This window comes from Cryptomeria japonica, chromosome 10 (assembly GCF_030272615.1).
Source record: "Cryptomeria japonica chromosome 10, Sugi_1.0, whole genome shotgun sequence".
Classification (NCBI taxonomy): domain Eukaryota; kingdom Viridiplantae; phylum Streptophyta; class Pinopsida; order Cupressales; family Cupressaceae; genus Cryptomeria; species Cryptomeria japonica.
In genome coordinates this window covers 687,387,268-687,407,879 of record NC_081414.1, presented here as the reverse complement: position 1 = coordinate 687,407,879, position 20,612 = coordinate 687,387,268, and positions in this window count along the sequence as shown.

The following is a 20,612-nucleotide window of genomic DNA, read 5'->3' as shown; positions in this document are numbered from 1 at the left end:
TTTAGGATCTGGTAGTGTAGTTGGAGACAAGGGAAAGGTAATTGAATGCAAATATGATTGAATGAATAGTTTAAATAACTTATAGTGATTATACACATCTAGACATAGATTGATAGTTTCATATACTTGTTGTGTATATATACAGAGAATTCTTGGCTTCACATCCTTGAAGACTACACCCAGTATACCTGAAGAAGAAGAAGAAGAGATGCCTCGAGTAGATTTGTGCTTATTTTATTTTGTGATTAGTAGATATAATTTGTTATTATCAGTGACAATTATATGCTAACTTGTATCAATGTCATGTTTTTGAACATATGTAGGTTGTGTATGAAAATATTCAAAACATACCTCCTCTACCAAAGACATACATCAAGAGTCCTACAAAGCCAAAGAGAAAACGTGGAGATGAGGTAAACATGAATAGTTCAATTATAGTTCATTTTTATGTTAACTTTTCGAATGTGAATTATATAATATAACTAATATTAATCGTGGTTTGTTTTTCTTGTGCAGGATCCTTCAGAGCCGAGCAGTGCAGTGAAGAGGATCAATTTTGATGATCCATCAGCAACTTAGGATGTTATAGATAGTTTTGGGATGCTTACATGTCTAGTTGGCATGTATATTTTGTATATGGACATACATTCACGTAATTAGACATACATTTTATTTGAGTTGGCGTTTATGCCATATTTGTGTATGGACATACATTTGTAATCGTTTGACATTTTTATATATACAAAAGTTGATATTCGATCATATAAATTGTTGCTCATCTGTGTGTGGTGTTATCATGGAAATATTTAATCTTCATTCCAATAATTAACAATGGTTAATAATTTTTATTTAATGAACAATACAATTCATTTCATTTCATTATAAGTGTTGTTTGTATAATGAACAATATAATTCATTTAATGAACAATACAATACAATTCATGAACAATACAATTCATTTAAGCAACAATACAATACATTTCATGAACAATACAATTCATTTAATGAACAATACAATACAATTCATTTAATGAACAATACTTGATAAAATTCATTATTACCCTATGCATGGTCCTATTTTGTCCCCCACCTCGGTCGAACACTCGGGGTTTTATTAGTGCAGAAATTTTTCGGTTGGCGAAAAAATTGTCAGTCTCACTCAATCGAATGTTGTCGCGTGGACAATTTCTCTTTCAGCTCATCGCGATGACAAATTGTCAGCTCCGACATGTCCAGTTATGCATTATTACCCTATGCATGCTCCTATTTTTCCCCCCCACTCAATCGAACGCTCAGGGTCATACCCTACCGGCGTCATCCCTTGAGCGCCCTAAGTGCTAAAAATTATCAAACTTTGACGGGCCCTAACTCAGAATCCATGGCACCTGCAAACTATTTGTTTGAACCTACGGGGTCATGAGAGGGGTCCCTACAAAAGCCTATCTTGGTTTTTCAAGTTGCCCTATGGTTTTATTAGGGCAGCAATTTTTTGGTTGGCAAAAAAAGCGTCAGTCTCACTCAATCGAATGTTGTCGCATGGCTAATTTCTCTTTCAGCTCATCGCGATGATGAACCATCAGCTTCAACATGTGTAGTTAGGCATTATTACCCTATTTATACTCCTATTTTTTCCCCCCACTCAATCGAACGCTTGGGGTCATACCCTACCAGCATCGTCCCTTGAGCGCCCTAAGTGCTAAAAATTGTCAAACTTTGATGGGCCCTAACTCGGAATCCATGGCACCTGCTAATGATCCCTTTGAACCTACGAGGTCACGAGAGGGGTCCCTACAAAAGCCTATCTTGGTGTAAAGCGGAAAATTTGAACCCTAGTCATTCTCCCCTCCCCAACTCCGAGGAGAGAGAAGGGAGAGTCACTAGGGTTGATGGTTTTCACTTGGGAAGACTTTACATTCAAAAGAGGGGTTGAAACCCACAAGATCCAATCCCACGCAATGCAAGATTGGATTCTATATGAGTTTCAAGGGTTGTGATAGCAAGGATACCCTCTTTTGTAAAGAATGTAGATAGAAAGATTGACCTAGGAATGCATGTAAAATAGGAAAGATTCGCTTATAAACAGAGATAGGGATACAGGATGAAGCTGAGGACCTGGAATTAGCAGTAAAATGTCGAGACGGTGCTGTTCTGCAAATTTGAGCGAAAGTTGACGGGACGATGGCACCCAGCGTGCACACGGTCCTCCGAAAAATCCGCGAAACAAAGGTGGATCTGTTCGTCTCTACACAAGGATTCTAGATCTTCAATTACAGCCGCGTACCTACAACCTACACACAGAAAAGAGAGGACGATTGGGGGGTTAGGGATGAGGGGTTTGCCTTTAGGTCAAACCCCAGTTTTGGAATTAACCAAGAAATGAGAATGTTGTAAATGTAAATGTTTGTAATGTAAACAACTACTGATACCTTGTTGTAAGAATGTTTGTATTCTTACATGCGAAGGTGTAATGTATGTTGTATGTAATGTGTTGTAAGTGATCTCCTCTTCAATGGTTGAATCCTTGTCTTGAATGCAACACTTAGCCTTGAATGGAGACTTAGAATGATCAATTGCTTGAAGGAATGCTTGAATGCTTGAATGTTTGAATGCTTGAATATCGTTTCCACGCCTTGCTCACATATGTCCTCCTCTCTTTTTGAGAGAGGAAATGTAGTTTATATACTTGTCAATTAGGGCTGATAGACTGATTTTCCTGACCTTAGGCTGACCTAGGAAGATTATTTTCCAATTTGCAAACTTAAAGACCCGATGCCCACAAGAGACCGGGCCCAAAATAGGGCCAGGGACCAGGGCGCTGGGCGCCATTGTCCCACCTCCAAGGACAGCGGGGTGCAAGGAGGATCAGGCCAGGGTGCTGAAAAATGCAGTTTTTGATGTCATGAACAAGTTTCGGGGTCTCCATTCAGGTTCCGTGTTGCATCGCCATCGTGAAGACCCAAATGTAGTTGAAATTGCAAGTGTCACAATTTTAGGATGCTACATTTAGCCCCCACTTTAGCAGGAGTATAAGCGTACGCTCATACTTCCGGTAAAGTACAAGGAAACAACATTGAAAAACTTTCACCACGTCAAGGAGGCAAGATACACCAAGCCCCCAGTGGACTAAGGATCTTACGACTTCGATTGACAAAGTAAAAGGGAAGATCACGAGGGAGAACCATGACTGTCAGTAGTAAGGTTCCCTCACTATGAGTCATGTAAGAAAGATATCAAAAATTTTCAAGGCAAAGCTAAATTTGTCAAGAAATTTTCAAGTATCTTGAAAAGATATGAACGGGATGTATGCCCCCCTACATTAAAGCAATCGCACACGCCTCACTGGGGGTGATTTCTTTAAGGTAGTGATACATATAAGAATGAGAAGGGAAAGGAGCACGTTATCACAAGGATTTAGCCCCCAAGTGTGAGATAAGCCCAAGGATAATAGACACAAAACACAAAGCACAAGGTGACTTCGCTTTCCTCGGGGTCAGTATGTTGTATGATAATTCATGTATATCATATGTATGTATGCATAATTGTTCTTCATTCCCCAATCAAGGAAGGTCACCTAGAAGAAGGGAACACATGTGTCTTTTGAGTCAACATGAGAGAGACCAAAAGAGATCTCAATGCTTTGCATCATCCTCAAGTAGACAACACTAAGGACAACAAATAGAAGAATGAGAATAACACATAGAAGAAGTAATAAAAGAGAGGAGGAGAGAATCTGCTATGCTAATGACACTAGTCTAGCACGTCATCTACCCCCCGATCTTGTTGATCAGTATTTCGGGAAGGTAGGAAACACGATAGAGGAGGAACATCCAACACAGCAGATGGAGCTATCACAAGATCCAAACAAGGGCTATGTTCATATCCCAAGCCGCGGTGTTCTTGTCTAGGAGCTAGGATAAGTGCTTTAGAGAATGCGTTAGATAAATGGTTATCAACATCAACATATTCATATTCACTATCAGAATGAACAGGAGTAACATTTTCATCTATATCATCATCAAGATTTATAAAAATAGGATCTTTAACTCGCACAGGATCAAGACCATCATGCATCTTATGTTTAGGAGATTTCGGCTCAATCGTCGACTGAGGAGAAAATGGAATAATACTGGCTGAAGGTGTTTTTGGGGATTGCAAAGTTTGAGAAGCAGCTGCCTGAGCTTTAAGACGACGCTTTCGTCGGCGTTCACGTGCAGAACGATTTCGTCTAGTCTTAGTAGGAAGTTGAGAAGAGTGAGGAGGAGGAATGTTCTCATCCTTATCACTTGGGTGTTTAGGTTGTGGTCTCTTAAGTTGAACAATAGGAGAAGAGGAAGCTCTCTTCTCTCCATAAGAGGAAGGAGGAGGAACTGCTCCATATAAGGGAGGAATATTTGGTTTAGGAAGGGGACCAAGTCCATCATGACGAGGAGGTATAGGTCTACTTTTAGAAAGCTTATTAGATATAGGCATAGTCACATCCATAGGAATGGGTTGGGAATCTTCTTGAGGAAAGACATTAGTTTTATCTTTCAAAGGAAGAACTTCCTTGTCAAGAATGATAGGAATATCAAGTTTGGGTGTTCTAGGTTCACTTAGAGAAAGGATCATATCTTTTTTCCACTTTTGATAAGATTTGAAAAGATGATCACTTCGCGGTGGAAGAGATTGGAATTGTTTAGGCCAAAAGTAATCAATAGGAACGCTAGAAGTTCTTTCAGTAGGTTTAAAGAGACTATGATTGACAGTAACAACTTCACCATTATGGGGAAATTTCAAGCACTTATGAATAGGAGAAGCAATAGCTTTCATGGAAGATAGCCAAGGATAGCCTAGCTTCACATGAAATTGTTCGGATGATGGAATAATAGCAAAGTCCACATCAAGGGATTTGTTATGGACCTCAATAGGTAATGTAATAGAACCAATTGCAGGAGAAGAAAATGCATCAAATAACTTTACAACCACATTTTTTTCGTCATAGATCACTTGATTCAATTGCAAAGTAAAAAGAAATTCTTCAGTAGTGATATTAACCATACAAGAAGGATCAACAAGCACTCCACAGCAAGGTGTGTTCTTGACTTTTGCAACTATATATAAAGGACCATCAGGTGCCCTGATAGTTTCACTGGAATCAAATGTGATGGAAGGTTCTTTAGGGATTTTTTGTTGTTCCACAAAGTTAATCACATTAGGATTCATAGACACAAGACCATCAGGTGAGACAGAGGAATCAGTAGTATCAATCGCATTAGAGGTATGAGAAGGCAATGGATCAGTAAAAATCTGAAGATTTTGGTTAGGAGGAGCTACAGATGTGTTGCCTTTATCATTCACACCAGAAATAGAGATAGTATTATTATCAATCAAATCTTGAATTTTACCCTTTAAAGCAAAACATTTTTCAGTATCATGCCCAGGATGACGATGAAATTGACAAAAAGATTTGTTATCAAAATAGGGCGAATTAATCTTTGCAGGATCTATTTGCCTTATAGGAGGAAGAGTAAGCACATTTTGTTCCAATAACTTATTCATAATACTATGCAATGATTCATTCAAAGGAGTAAACTTTCTTTCTTTCTTGAAAAACTTAGAAATAGGAGGCACACCTGATGCCGCATTCACATTGTTGTTGATGATGTTTTCATTGAATTTAATGGACTCTCTATTCGGTTTAAAATTCCCAAATGGTTGTTGACTACTATCACCCTTATCACTCGGAGTCATAGGATTTGCTTGTTCCATTTGACTCACAGTCAGTTGATAATTGTGAAGAGTTGCGCACAACTGTTGGAAAGAAGTAAACTCAGAAAATAGGAGTTTTTCTCTAATATCTTTTTGTAAATTAGAAATAAAGATTCTTTGAATATCATTGTTAGGCACTGGAAAGGAAATTTGAGCATACAAATGCTTATATCTACCAATGAAATCAGTCACTTTTTCTTTAACACCTTGTTTACAATGCATTAAATCAATCAAAGTAACTTTAGGACTTATATTGTTTTGAAATTGTTGAATGAAAGCATTTGCAAGTTGTTCGAAAGAAGTAATAGAATAGGAAGGCAATGAGCAATACCATTGTAGGGCTTTATCTCTTAATGTTCTAGTAAACAGTTTTGCAAGCAACCTTTGGTCATAAGCAAAATCGGTACATATTGTTTGAAATGTCTTAACATGTGTTAGAGGATCACCCTTACCATTATAAAGCTCCAAATGTGGAATTTCAACATGTTTAGGGGGGATAGCTCGAACAATGTCAAGAGAAAGTGGGCTCGCAACATCAAATGTGGACACACTAAACTTAGATTGATTCATAGAGGCAATTTGTTGCTGTAAAGAAGAGACAATTTGTGCAAGATTATTAATGGTCGCTTCAGTCGAAGAGTTCATATTAGACGTGTTAGATTGTGATGGAGGTGTTATGTTATTGAAAGAAGGTAGAGAGCAAGGTGGTGGGACACTATGATAGTTAGTCATAGGAGATGATTGGAAGGGAGGAACACTACAAGGAGGAATGGAATGATTAAACGAATTGCCCCCTTGCGTCATGTTCATTTGTGGTGATATAATAGGAACACTTATTGAAGGAATGAATGAAGAAGTTGGATTGAATGAAGGAAGAGGGTTGATTGAAGAAGAGGGATTGCCCCCATGACTAGTGATCATAGGTGGAATGTCTTGTGTTGAAGTAGTCATTATGTTTGATGTAAAAGTAGGTATTCTAGCAATAGGAGTTGTCAAAGGAATAGAATGATTGACTTGAGTAGGAGGTTGTGTATAACCCAAAGTTTCAGTACAACTCTTCATAGGCATCACATTCGAATCCACAATGTGTGCAATACCACGCAAAATATCAATTCCATTCTTATCACTTTGAACCATATGTTTTAGACCCTCAATTAATGAAAGAGCTTCGCTATCAGGGTATTCTTGAGACATCCATTGTCGAAAATCATCAAATTGGTTATCCAATTTCGAAAGTTGTTCTACAGAAACCTCATGGAGAGCTTCTTCATCATTAAGAGGATTGGAGGAATTACCCATGTCCTCGTTAAAAAGGCCATTCAAATTAGGTTCCATCTCCTCAATAATTAAACCTTGGAAAGACTTAATTCTAAGGCTTCGTCTAACGGGAATAGTGTAAGTAGAGCTTATTGTTGTAAAACTCATGCACTAAAGAAAGAGAGAAGATTTTGAATTTTAGAGGTAGCAAATTTCAATAAAATCAGCCAATCTCCTAGATTTAAGCTGTCAAATGCAATCAGGACAATCTCCCGAAATTTTGAAAAAAATGTCCGGGACCGTGGCGAACGGAGTGCACACGGTCCTCGCAACTTTTTTCGAAATTTTCAGGGATGAAAGTTATGATGATTTTAAAGCTAATCTGAAAAAATTGAGTGATTTTACGATCTGTAGATAGGCCAAATTAAAGTTGCAATCTCAAAATTGAACCCTACCAAGATTGTTGAAAAATGCAAAATTTGAATTTTGAAAAAGAGAGGGAAACTGGAATTTTGAATTTTATGATTTTAGAGGGAATACTAAAAGCAATGCAGGTTTTGAAATTTAAAAGTTGACTCGATTTCATGCAAAATTCAAATTTGAAAGTGGAAATCAGGGTTGTTGCAATTAAACATTTAATTTCAAAAGTCACAAATTGTAAAAATTTGAATGAAGCACTGAAATTTTGAATGAATACCAACACACTTCTCAGATTTAGGACTGTAAGAAACACAATTTTGATAAAAATTTCAATTTCAACAATTTTTGAATGATTAGAAGCCTCAATCCAAGCAATCGCTAGACCAACTTTGACTTTAATTTTGAAAGTGTTAAATTTGATAAAATCAGCCAAAATTCTGGATTTTAGCAGAAAAATACAGTAAGATCTAGCTCCCGAAATTTCGGAAAAAATGTCAGGGACGATGACGCTCGGGGTGCACACGGTCCTCGCAACTTTTTTCCAAATTTTCAAGGATGAAAGATATTGTGATTTTATTGCGGAATCCAAAATTACAGCCGATTTGGAGGTGTTTTGATCAGTCAAATTATCAGTCAAAGGTTGAATCAAGAAGGTTTTAAAAATTAGGGTTTTGACATTTAACCACTTAATTTTCAGAATTAAAGCACAAATATGAATTGACAATTTGCAATAGAAGGGTAGATCTGAAACAAGCATTAACAATTAAACATTTCACAAGTTTAATTACTTAAAAAGAAAATTATAGGGTTTTTATGCAATCAACCTCTAAAATTTGCAAAAGATCAAAACATGGAAATATAATTAGGAAAGCAAAATTTTCAGATCTAACCATGAATAATCAGAATGAGGATGTTCATGTCGGGTTCACCAAAATGTAAAGCAGAAAAATCGAACCCTAGTCGTTCTCCCCTCCCCAACTCCGAGGAGAGAGAAGGGAGAGTCACTAGGGTTGATGGTTTTCACTTGGGAAGACTTTACATTCAAAAGAGGGGTTGAAACACACAAGATCCAATCCCATGCAATGCAAGATTGGATTCTATATGAGTTTCAAGGGTTGTGATAGCAAGGATACCCTCTTTTGTAAAGAATGTAGATAGAAAGATTGACCTAGGAATGCATGTAAAATAGGAAAGATTCGCTTATAAACAGAGATAGGGATACAGGATGAAGCTGTAGACCTGGAATTAGCAGTAAAATGTCGAGATGGTGCTGTTCTGCAAATTTGAGTGAAAGTTGACGGGACGATGGCACCCGGCGTGCACACGGTCCTCCAAAAAATCCGCGAAATGAAGGTGGATCTATTCGTCTCTGCACAAGGATTCCAGATCTTCAATTACAGCCGCGTACCTGCAACCTACACACAGAAAAGAGAGGATGATTGGGGGGTTAGGGATGAGGGGTTTGCCTTTAGGTCAAACCCCAGTTTTGGAATTAACCAAGAAATGAGAATGTTGTAAATGTAAATGTTTGTAATGTAAACAAGTACTGATACCTTGTTGTAAGAATGTTTGTATTCTTACATGCGAAGGTGTAATGTATGTTGTATGTAATGTGTTGTAAGTGATCTCCTCTTCAATGGTTGAATCCTTGTCTTGAATGCAACACTTAGCCTTGAATGGAGACTTAGAATGATCAATTGCTTGAAGGAATGCTTGAATGCTTGAATGCTTGAATGCTTGAATATCGTTTCCGTGCCTTGCTCACATATGTCCTCCTCTCTTTTTGAGAGAGGAAATGTAGTTTATATACTTGTCAATTAGGGCTGATAGACTGATTTTCCCGACCTTAGGCCGACCTAGGAAGATTATTTTCCAATTTGCAAACTTAAAGACCCGATGCCCACAAGAGACCGGGCCCAAAATAGGGCTAGGGACCAGGGCGCTGGGCGCCATGGTCCCACCTCCAGGGACAGCGAGGTGCAAGGAGGATCAGGCCAGGGTGCTGAAAAATGCAGTTTTTGATGTCATGAACAAGTTTCGGGGTCTCCATTCAGGTTCCGTGTTGCATCGCCATCGTGAAGACCCAAATGCAGTCAAAATTGCAAGTGTCACAATTTTAGGACGCTACACTTGGTTTTTCAATTTTCCCTATGGTTTTATTAGGGCAGCAATTTTTCGGTTGGCAAAAAAAAAAAATTAGCAATACTCACTTCTCTTGAGACTATTTCGCATCTAGAACCTTCACCTCCACTCTTCAAAGTATATTTCACTGTCTCATATCTTTTTTTATCAACATAATTCTTTCCAAACTCATGTCCACTGCCCTCATGAAAATATGAAACAAACTTTGACAACCCACCACATTCTGAGCAGTTCTAATTCAAACAATCATTTCTATAGAAATAGCAGCCATCATCTCTAGGGCATAAAAATAGATCTTGCAAGTCTCTTGATGATCTTGGAAATAGCATTGCACCACACTCCTGCAACATCTCATTAGTATGCATCATAGAACGAATATGACATAAAAGTTCATGCTACATTGAAAACTCCACACAGTACTTGCAACAACAAGTATTGCGAATCTTAAGAGGAACACAATAAAATGGTTTCAAATATTCAAAGGCCCTTTGTGATATTTGCAAAGTTGGATGTAATTCAAAAAAAAATTGTACAACATTGTTTGGCTTGATTCCAAGAAATGTTTGGGATGCAGTGTGTGGTCTCAATTGTCGATTCTTAATTTCAAAACATCCTTTACATTGGGTGACACTCTAGAATTAGAGTGCCAAAATTGTTGAATCTCCTCCTTCACATTGTCATTCAACTTTCTATCAACATGTGGAAGCCTCCCACCAAAAGCCCATGTATCTTGTTGAAGTGGATCATCAAGTCTTTGTCTTCGTGCAAGTCCTCTATCCAAAGTTTTACGGTTTATATTAAAATCAACACAAGTTTGTCTCATTTGATGATCCTTCCTCAATTGATGGCTTACTAAGGAGGTTGTAATCACTCTTCGAGTGGCTCTCTTATCTCTTTCTTTGGTATTATTTCCAATACAATTGAGAGTGTCAAATAGATTTTTTGCAATAATAGAATTTCTGACCATCTTCTTTTTCATACGAATCTTCAATTTGTTTAGCAATGGTCTCATCTTTATCATCTTTAGTAATTGAACAAAGAGTTGGCATTGCTCAGTCAATGTCTTATTGCTAAAATTTTAGTTGAAAAGTTGTGTAGCCCACAATCGAATGGTTCTTTTTGACCTCTTGCCTTCAAGATTCGCAATAATGTTCTCATCAATTTCAAATAACCATTTTGGGGTTCTTGAAGGTCTTAGATTTGCAATTTGTCTTTCATCCATGAGAGGGTCTTCATATCTAAAGTAATTAGGTGTTACATATGGTTCACTTGGTTGAGCAATTCCACCTTCAATTTCAAAGGGGTCCACATTTTCACCTCCTATGTCAAAATTTTCCACATGTTGTGCATTTTCATTATCACTTTCAACATCTACATTTTCATTTTCAATAACTTGTGACACATTTTCAAATTCAATTTCCTCTTCACTTGAAGTAACATTAGCAATATTTAACATACCTTGTCTTCTCCTCCTATGACATTCTCTATCTCTTTCTCTATACACTTCAATTTGGTCATTTGAAATTTTTCTTTGCATTTAGACTTCCGATGACTACTACTCCCCATTTCCCTCCACACAGATGCTCCTACATGATTGACAATGTAAGATTTGACTTTAACAATCTCCTAAAAGCATAAATTTGTCTCAACCTGTCTGAAAACCTGTGATCGTCGACAAAAAATAGAATATGCAGAATATGGGTCGTTGGAATCCACAAAATGGCCCACAAGGCTCTTTTTTATCTACATTAAAATCGAATATCCGATAAAAACAATGTATAAATTTGTGGTCCCCAAAAATTTTCTCGTTTCCGCCTTTTTTTTACTGAACTGCCACATTAATGGCAATGGTAGTAATCGAATATCCAATTAAATCCGATATCGGATTTTATTAGTCAAATTTTAGAGAGAGAGAGAGAGAGAGAGAGATATTAGGGGGGAGAGAGAGAGAGAGATAGAGAGGGAGAGGGAGAGAGAGGGGTCTAGAGAGAGAGAGAGATTGAGGGAGAGGGAGAGGGAGAGGGAGAGAGAGAGAGGGAGAGAGAGAGAGAGAGAGGGGTCTTATGTTGTCCTTAGGGGTCATATGGTGTCCCATGAACCCGTATGAGCCCTTAGGACACCATACGACCCATTATGACACCATATTGGGTCGCTTTGGGTCCTATGGTGTCCTAAGGGGTCATATTATGTCCTACGACCCCTTAGGACACCATATGACCCCTAACAACACCATATGGTGTCATAAGGGGTCTTATGGTGTCATACGACCCTTTAGGACACCATATGACCCCTAAAGACACCATATTTGGTCGTTATGGGTCATATTGTGTCATGTGACCCCTTTCAGACGTCGTATGACCCCTTCGAACACCATATGACCCCTAATGACACCATATGACCCCTAATGGCACCATATTGGATCTCTTTGGGTCATATTGTGTCCTAAGGGGTCATATTGTGTCCTACGACCCCTTAGGACACCATATGACCCATAATGACACAATTTGGTGTCTTAAGGGGTCATATGGTGTCCTAGGACACCATATGACCCCTAACAACACCATATAGTGTTATAAGGGGTCGTATGTTGTCATTAGGGGTCATATGGTGTCCTATGAACCCTTATGACCCCTTAGGACACCATACGACCCTTTATGATGCCATATTGGGTCGGTTTGGGTCCTATGGTGTCTTAATCTCTCTCTCTCCCCCTCTCCCCTTATCTCTCTCTCTCTCTCCCCTAATTTCTCTCTCCCTCTCCTTCTCTCTCTCTCTCCCCTAATCTCTCTCTCTCCCTCTCCCCTAATCTCTCCATCTATCTATCTCTCCCCTAATCTCTCTATCTCTCTCTGTACCTTCCCCCTCCCCCCTCTCTCTCTCTAATAATCTCTTTATCTCTCTCTCCCTTCCCTCCCCTCTCTCTCTCTCTCTCTCTCTCTCTCTCTCTCTCTCTCTCTCTCCCTTCCCTCTCTCTCTCTCTCCCCTAATCTCTCTCTATCCCTCTCCCTTACTCTCTCTCTCTCTCTCTCTCTCTCTCTCTCTCTCTCTCTCTCTCTCTCTCTCTCTCTCTCTCTCTCTCTCTCCCCACTTCCCCCCCCCACTACCCCCCTCTCCCTAATATCATATACTAATTTATTACATTAGATAAATTATGGCCAAATTTGGTTAGAGAATTTACTTATTAAAATCGGATATCCGATTTTTGTAGTCAAATTGTCAAATTTCAAATTTCGGCTCGAGAATGCTTTGGTATTTGGCTTGGAAGTGACAAGCCTGGAAAGTCGACTGAAAAAACGTGTTTTTAAGTATTCCTTGATTTTCCAAACTTTACACTAGTGGCTTATGACTTTTTTTGTAGCCAAAATTGATAAAATGAAAAGGGTTTTTTAAAGATGTTCCCAACTTTCCAACAATATAAGGCTTGTCTTATTTCAACTTTAATAAATAATTATTATTTATTTTCTAATTAAATTCTGACAATAGTCCTGATTGATAGACTGATTGAAAAACACTCATAACTTTCAAACGGTATAACATTTTTTGAATCTGAAACATACATAACATCCTATGCTTTGTTTACTATAGGGAAAAAAAAAAATTAAATTAAATTTCATAAGGTTTTGACCAAGTTAAGGTGGTCAGACGTAGGAGTTTCTGAATTTCTGAAAAGTTGTAGTAAAAAATTCATAAATAATTATTTACTTTATAAAAAAAAAAAATTTAAAATGTGTCACATCCGGACATGAGTCTAATACTTATATTATAAATATTATAAAAAAATATTATGATTTGATTGTGATTAGGGTGGTCAAACATACGTCTACTTCTTATTTTATTCCTGAAATTTTAGTACCACTGCATTGAAATTTGAAATTTTCATCAAATAGGATTTTTTTTTTCCAAAAAACAACTAGTAGCTTAGAAACTACATTCAATTTTCTATAGATTCTCTTCTTACATATTTTAAAAATAATGTTCACAACTTATTCAAATTTTCATGTCAAGTTGCATAACTCTGATTTTCTGAAATTTCATTGCCACTTAAGGGCCTGTTTTGGCACACCATGATCCTGCGCATACCCCACTACATAATCAACTAGAATAACTATAGGATTATAGAGATGTAACTAAAGTACAAATCAAACAACTATGGGAAGTGGTTAGCCTCATACTTGCTCATGTCACTAGATTACTGCATGGTGTGGATAGCTTGAATATTTCCCAACAAATCTAGATCCCAAATAATGTATCAGAGGAAAATAATATATTGCCTTGGCTAATGCATAGATGTAGGTGCTACAACAATATAGGAATCAATGGAATGTCCTATCTATAGCTCAAATAAATATACCAAAACATTCTAACTTCAAATTAACTATTTATTGTCTCTTCAAGATAAGATATTTTTGTTAAAGGGAAGATGATGTTTGTGGAAACATATTAGATATACAACAACACTTCAAGTCCATCATAATTGTCTACAAAAGGAGAGTTGAGCACAAGGCTAACTAGGCTAAACAGTAAATGACATATTTTGTGAGGGATATGTTCCCATTATACATATATGTATAAAAAATGATGTAGTGTGTCATTAAAATTTCTAGCTTTTTAGCATACAAACTACTAGAGATAGAGGATGTGTAGGTAACTAACAACTAGCATTTGTCCTTATTTGCTATGACCCCATTGGTAGGATTGCATGTTAAAATCACTCAAGTGGGTATGTGCATTTGGCCCATCTCATTATATGGGGAAGTTTGAAGTGAAGTTTACTTTGTGGTCATAGAGTTGCATGTTTATTTTTAATAGATCGTTTAAAAAACATCAGTTGTCCCACATCTTTGGATACACGATTTTATCACTTGCCATTCATCTTATGACTATTAAAATTAGTTATCAAATTTAGTTGCAACTCAAGACATGGCAAAGTTAAAGAATGAATCTATAAGTTGTCGGAATACTTTGTTTAACATATCTTACATAACTAGTTGAGGGATGTTTATATGGAAACACTAAAGAATCTTTATTGGCTAGGGCTTGTGTATTTGAAGACATGTCCTATGCCATTGGCAGTAATCAATATATATTATGAATGTAATATGGATGAATGAGAAAAGAACAAATTGAAAGCATAATAGATCATTACTAGCTTACATCAACATTGCATTAATACATAATATAAATAGATCATCATAAGCATTGTACATTATTGTAATTTGTGATCTTGATCTTACAAAATCAATGATGGAAGTTGAATAAGATTCAAGGAAGAACTATTCTCCGATCTCTGCATGATATTTCCCTAAATGTCTTCTTTAAGATCATATTGTGTAAAATCAAATATCATCTACATGGGCATAGGTATCGAGAGGCTATATTAGATAAAAATAGAATCACAACTGCTCAAATAAAATCATATCGCCTCTAATAAAATTACATGCTATCACATCTTACTAAAAATAAAACAAATCGATCACAACATTCACATCAATATCTCGTTCAGTAAACTAAATCATAATCATTAAACATATTACATAATTATGTCTTTCTCATCAACTACATACCATTTACAAATAGCTAAACAATCATAACCTTTCATTTCTTCTATTACTTTTAAGTTTAATTTACATGAATTATGAAGATTTATTGAAATTTTTCATACCCGTTTAGTAACGTTCACAATACTAAGCAGTCTATAAGACCAAGACAAAAATTTCTTAGGACGTTCTATAACGTTTTGCCGTTGTCGTTGGCGTGGTCTCTCCCTTGCAACACAAATCTGATTCAGCACACGTGGATATATACTACTATACTCTATTCCCGCCCACCATGAACCATTTCAATTATGTTACCAATTCAAGTATTATTATTTTAATCAAATTGAACGTAGAACAGGCAAATGTACCAATTAATCATAATATCACTTTGACCAAGGAACAATATTTTACTTTAAAATCCTTGTCAAAAGCACGTTTATTTTGACAAATGTTGTCTTTTTTGAATGAGTTAATCGGAACGAAACAAGCAAGCATGCAAGCAGACCTGGTCTATTTTAAGATCCCTATTTAATCCTTTTTGGCTGCCACTAATCATTTGCCCCTCCAAATTTTCATTATTGAGAAAAGAGTTGTGTCTGTCGCAGTATCAATAGCGAAGCAGAGCAGGCAGAGTATTCAGAAGAAGAAGAAGAATAGTAACCATGCGTATTAATTGCTGCAGTTCAGTTGGGAAGGAGAAGCGTCGAAGAGTGAAGATTATGACGGCAAATGGGGAGGTCATAAAAGTATGGAGTCGTCTGAGTGTTAAGGAAATACTTGCTGATCATCCAGATCATGAAATGTTTGAAGCAGATCAGAGCAGTCGACTGAGTATACACAGTCGACCTCTTTCTCCAACTACACTGCTTCGACCAGGTCGACTCTATTTTTTAATTCCTCTACCCATCCAGTCGACACCCTCTTCCACCTCTTCTCAGGCCCGTCGACCAGAGATATATAGTGAATCTGTTTCAGATAAAGATTTAGCGATGGATGATATTAAGTCGAGATTGATTTCGTCGACCAATAATGGATCCACCGTGCGTGTTAGGATTCGACTAAGTAAAGAAGAAGCTATTTCGCTTCTGTCGGCTGACGGAAATAAGGAAATGGGAGATCTACTGGCTCCCTTAATTCAACAAGCTATCAACAAGGAAACCCAGAATTATTGGGATTCGTTTCCGCCGCAATGGAAACCCAGTCTGGAAACAATATTCGAACAGTTGAGCCCACGTCTGTGACGCTCTACACAATACTATTGTTTGTTGATATGTATTTTGTTGTATTGAGTCATGATTTGTTTTAGATTTCTTCTTTGTTATGACTTGGTCCTCTTCCTTTTGGTTCTCTTCCTTGGTTCCTTCGCTCACCTATTTTATAGGTAGCTTGGTTCTTAACCTTTCTTACATTTATTTTCTATTTTATTTTAATGATAGATCTGTGATATGACACATTGATTTTAAATAATTTGTACACAATTTTATTAGAAAAATTTCTTGACTCATTCCAATGAATTGTGGGAAGATTATGTTTGATATAAATATCCATATCTAATTGGTCTGTATTCCTAGTTATTCTATCTTGTGGCTTGGCAATTTCATATCAAAAAATCATTTAAATAGTATTTAAATTAATTGAATATGATAAAACAAGAGACAGCACAGAAATAATGTATAATATAAGAATTAATCTTGAAAAACTTATATCTGTAATTAGCTTTTTTTTAATCTAATTCTAACATCTCAATTTCAATATACATTGTTTAGTAATGATTAATCACTACTTTGACCAAAAAAAAGCATATGATCTTTCAATTAAAAAGTTTATGAGTCAAGTTTTTCACCCAATTTTTCACATATAAAAAAGTAAACCAAGTTTAACTTTCTTGATATAAATCCCAATATAAAATAGCATGGTGTATTCCTTATTTTGGAATTTTCATTTCCACTAAAGGTGTAAATAGTAATGTGAACATGAAATTGGAGAATGCAAATTAACTAACTAAATTAATCCATTTACTCAAAATTAAATGCAACACTTGGATTAAGCATATCATTTAGTAAATATTAATGAAAATTAACAAAGTTCTCACCAACACCAACTCTTGTACTAAGCTATGGTGGTTGTTCTTAAGGTTGGTGGATGATGTGGTATGTTTCCTTTACCATTAGCATAAGGTTGCATTTCATGAAGTGATTAAAATGGCTTAGGAGGGCATCCTATTTATATTTTGGGTGATAAGATTAGATAGACATAATTAAAAGTAAAGATCAAAGGTTCAAAACACTTGGGGAGATGAGAGGAGGACAAGTATCCTCACATGATTGATGGGTGAAGAATTTGCTTTATTGAGGTGAAATCAATGCTGGGGATTTCCATTGGAAGAAGTGGATGGACAAGATGCAAAAGGAGTACTTATTAGTATGTCCTTTGACAAATATGACATGGTACCAAGGAAATGCTACTTTTACAAAAGCCAATTCCTTTTGTGCAAAGATGTACAAGTTTAACGATTTTGAATGGTTACACAAGATTTGACCAAGGTTTTTGTGTGCAATTCAAAGATTGAGGGGCTATTTGCTTTTATTCTACTTAATGAAAAGTGTATAAAATAGACAATTAAATCAATAGACATTTATTTAATTTTTGGGTTGAGTATTGCATGCATGGGTAAAGAAAATATGTATATCTATTTATCTAAGGTGGACTATGGAAAGAAAATGATTAAATAATTTCAAGCTAGAAATTATAGTGGGTGAATAGTGATCAAAACTAACTTTATTAATTAATTAATTAAATATTATTTTAATAAATAAGGGGATGAAGATTAGATAATTGATTGAATAAGTAAGAATTTATTCAATCAATTATAGAAGACATGGTAGGGATATTAAGTAATTAATGATGTGTGAATTTCAAGTGTCTATAGTTCGCCCCTTTTTGAGATAGTGTAATGAAGTGGCATCATTCAAAGATGAATAAAAATATTTAGAAGAAGATGGTCAGGTTATAAAAGATGTTGCAATCATTTAAAGGAACAGTGACTAGGAGTGAGGATGAAAAGGATGGTGATGTATAGCTTTGAGAGAACATGTATGTACTCTCAAAATGATGAAAATATGCAAGATAATTGTTGATAAAGAGGAAGGATATGAGATAGGAAATGAAAGGGATGAAGATATAATGGATGGGGGATGAAATATCTATTTATGATACATTGGATTAGGAACTCCTCCTTTGATATAGCACTTGATTTTATGCACAAAGGTATAGATAATTGTTAGAAAAATCACACAAGATGAGCAATCTATTTTCTACATAACCCCACAAGTGAAAAGTATACATGCAAGTTTACTAAATAACCATATGTAAATATTAAAGATATAGCACAGGATCAAACAAGATATACCCTAGAAAATTTCTTATAAATGGAAAAAAAATTAGCCTCCAAAAGCATCCATGCCCAATATACTCTTCAACAATGAAATATTACTATATATTTACAAAGTATCCATGAACATTTTTGAAACATCAAGCCTCTCCAATGCATCCTTCATGTGTCCAAGACCCAAATATGAATCCACACATCTCATATCATGCATCACATTTGTAATCCTTAGAAGAAGAATCAATACATTAATAACCATGATAGGAAATAATGCTCTAAACCCATAATCATTTAATCCATTTCCTATATAACCTATGAGATAGAAGCATGCATACAAGCTTACAGAAACACTATTATGCAAAGATCAAATATACAAGCCACGAGATATCACAAGATATACCATAGGAAAACCCTCATGAGGGAAAAAGTCATCTTCCAAAAGCATCTATATTACATTGTATTATTCAGCCATAAATCAATACAAAGCACTTACAAATTTGTAATGAATACCTGCAATAAAATCAAGTGACCACTATCTCAAGCAAGAAACCCTCTCATCCTCCAACATGTCACCTATGGAAGAAAAGGACCAATCCATGAACACAAGCATCAAATCCAATGTGATAACAAATGCTCCAAGCTAATATCATAAGGAAAAAACCCACATGATTGAAAATGACATCCAAAACACATGCCAATACATCCAACCATCAATGCCTCCTAGGTATAATGAATGTTAGTAAAGTCATGCCAATATCATATCAACCCATAAACCGCAATCAAGCTCCCTGTATCCAACCTATTAATGAAGTACATACATATCCATGAACTCTCACTGCATGTTGTAATATTCACATATAGGTGATATGAAGAATGTTGTCCAAACAATCCAAATCCCAGCTATTGTATTAGAGAAAAAAATATCCAAGTAATTTGGTGAATACCCAAATATAGGAGCTACAACAAGACAAGAATCAAGAGGATATCATACTTTTCTAGCTTACATAAATCTACAAAAACACTTGTAAATTGACTATTTCTCATGTCCTGAGGACAACACATTTTTTAAAGAGAGCATGATGTTGGCAAATGATAGATCAAATATATAGTAGCACTTAAAATATATCAAAATTTACCACAAGAGAAGTGCAGAGCACGAGCCTAGCTAAGCCAAGTACGAAACGAGTCAATGACATATTTTGTAAGGGACACATCCCCACTACACATATATGTACAAGAAAATATGATGATACGTAGAAGGTAAGATGTGTGGAGTAATAAATAGGGAAGAAGTATAGTAGTAAGAGTAGAAGACATTATATTTATTTTTTATATAAACTAAGAACTATCTCTATATAAAAAGTCAATTATGATACTTATAAATATTTAAATTCTTTATGATGTATTCTTAAAAATCTTTGTTCATGTTTTACATGTTAATATTATACATTGTAGACCATCTGATCATTTTTCTATTATAGTCACTAGGATATATATATAACACTAAAGACTCCTAGACTTAGAACTCTGACATATGATCTCACTTCTCTTGCTAAGAATGTTCATCAATTTGTTCCATCAAACCTATCCATATTATAACATTTAAATGATAGAAAAAACTTAACAATTATATACTACTACTTAAATGAAATACTAATTATCTTAATCATCTTTTCCTTGATCATTAATTTTAGGTTGATCATGTAAGCCAGTAGATTTGCCAGCCTTTCAGCATACCAACTACTGAGTCAGAGGGTGTGTAGGCTACTTTCAATGAACATTGGCCTTATGTCTCATAACCCCACTAGTGGGCATATGTGTGAGAATCACTCAAGTGAGCCAATGTTATATGATACTAATAGAAATGTACAAAATGATCTTCATGCAGATGCAGCTCGGCCTGAACAAGTACATCAGCACAATTGAAAAGATCTCGTCTTCTGCCTGGAGAATCCAAAGTCGAACACATGGTAGACTTGTTGGAAGACCCAACAGTTCAAGACTTTATAGCCGCCGTTCTAATGGCAGCTTCTGGAAGACATTTCTTCTCCAAAATGTCTGCAAAGTCGTAAAATCCAAGTATAATAATTCTATTTGGCTGTCTATCTATTTTTAATTCT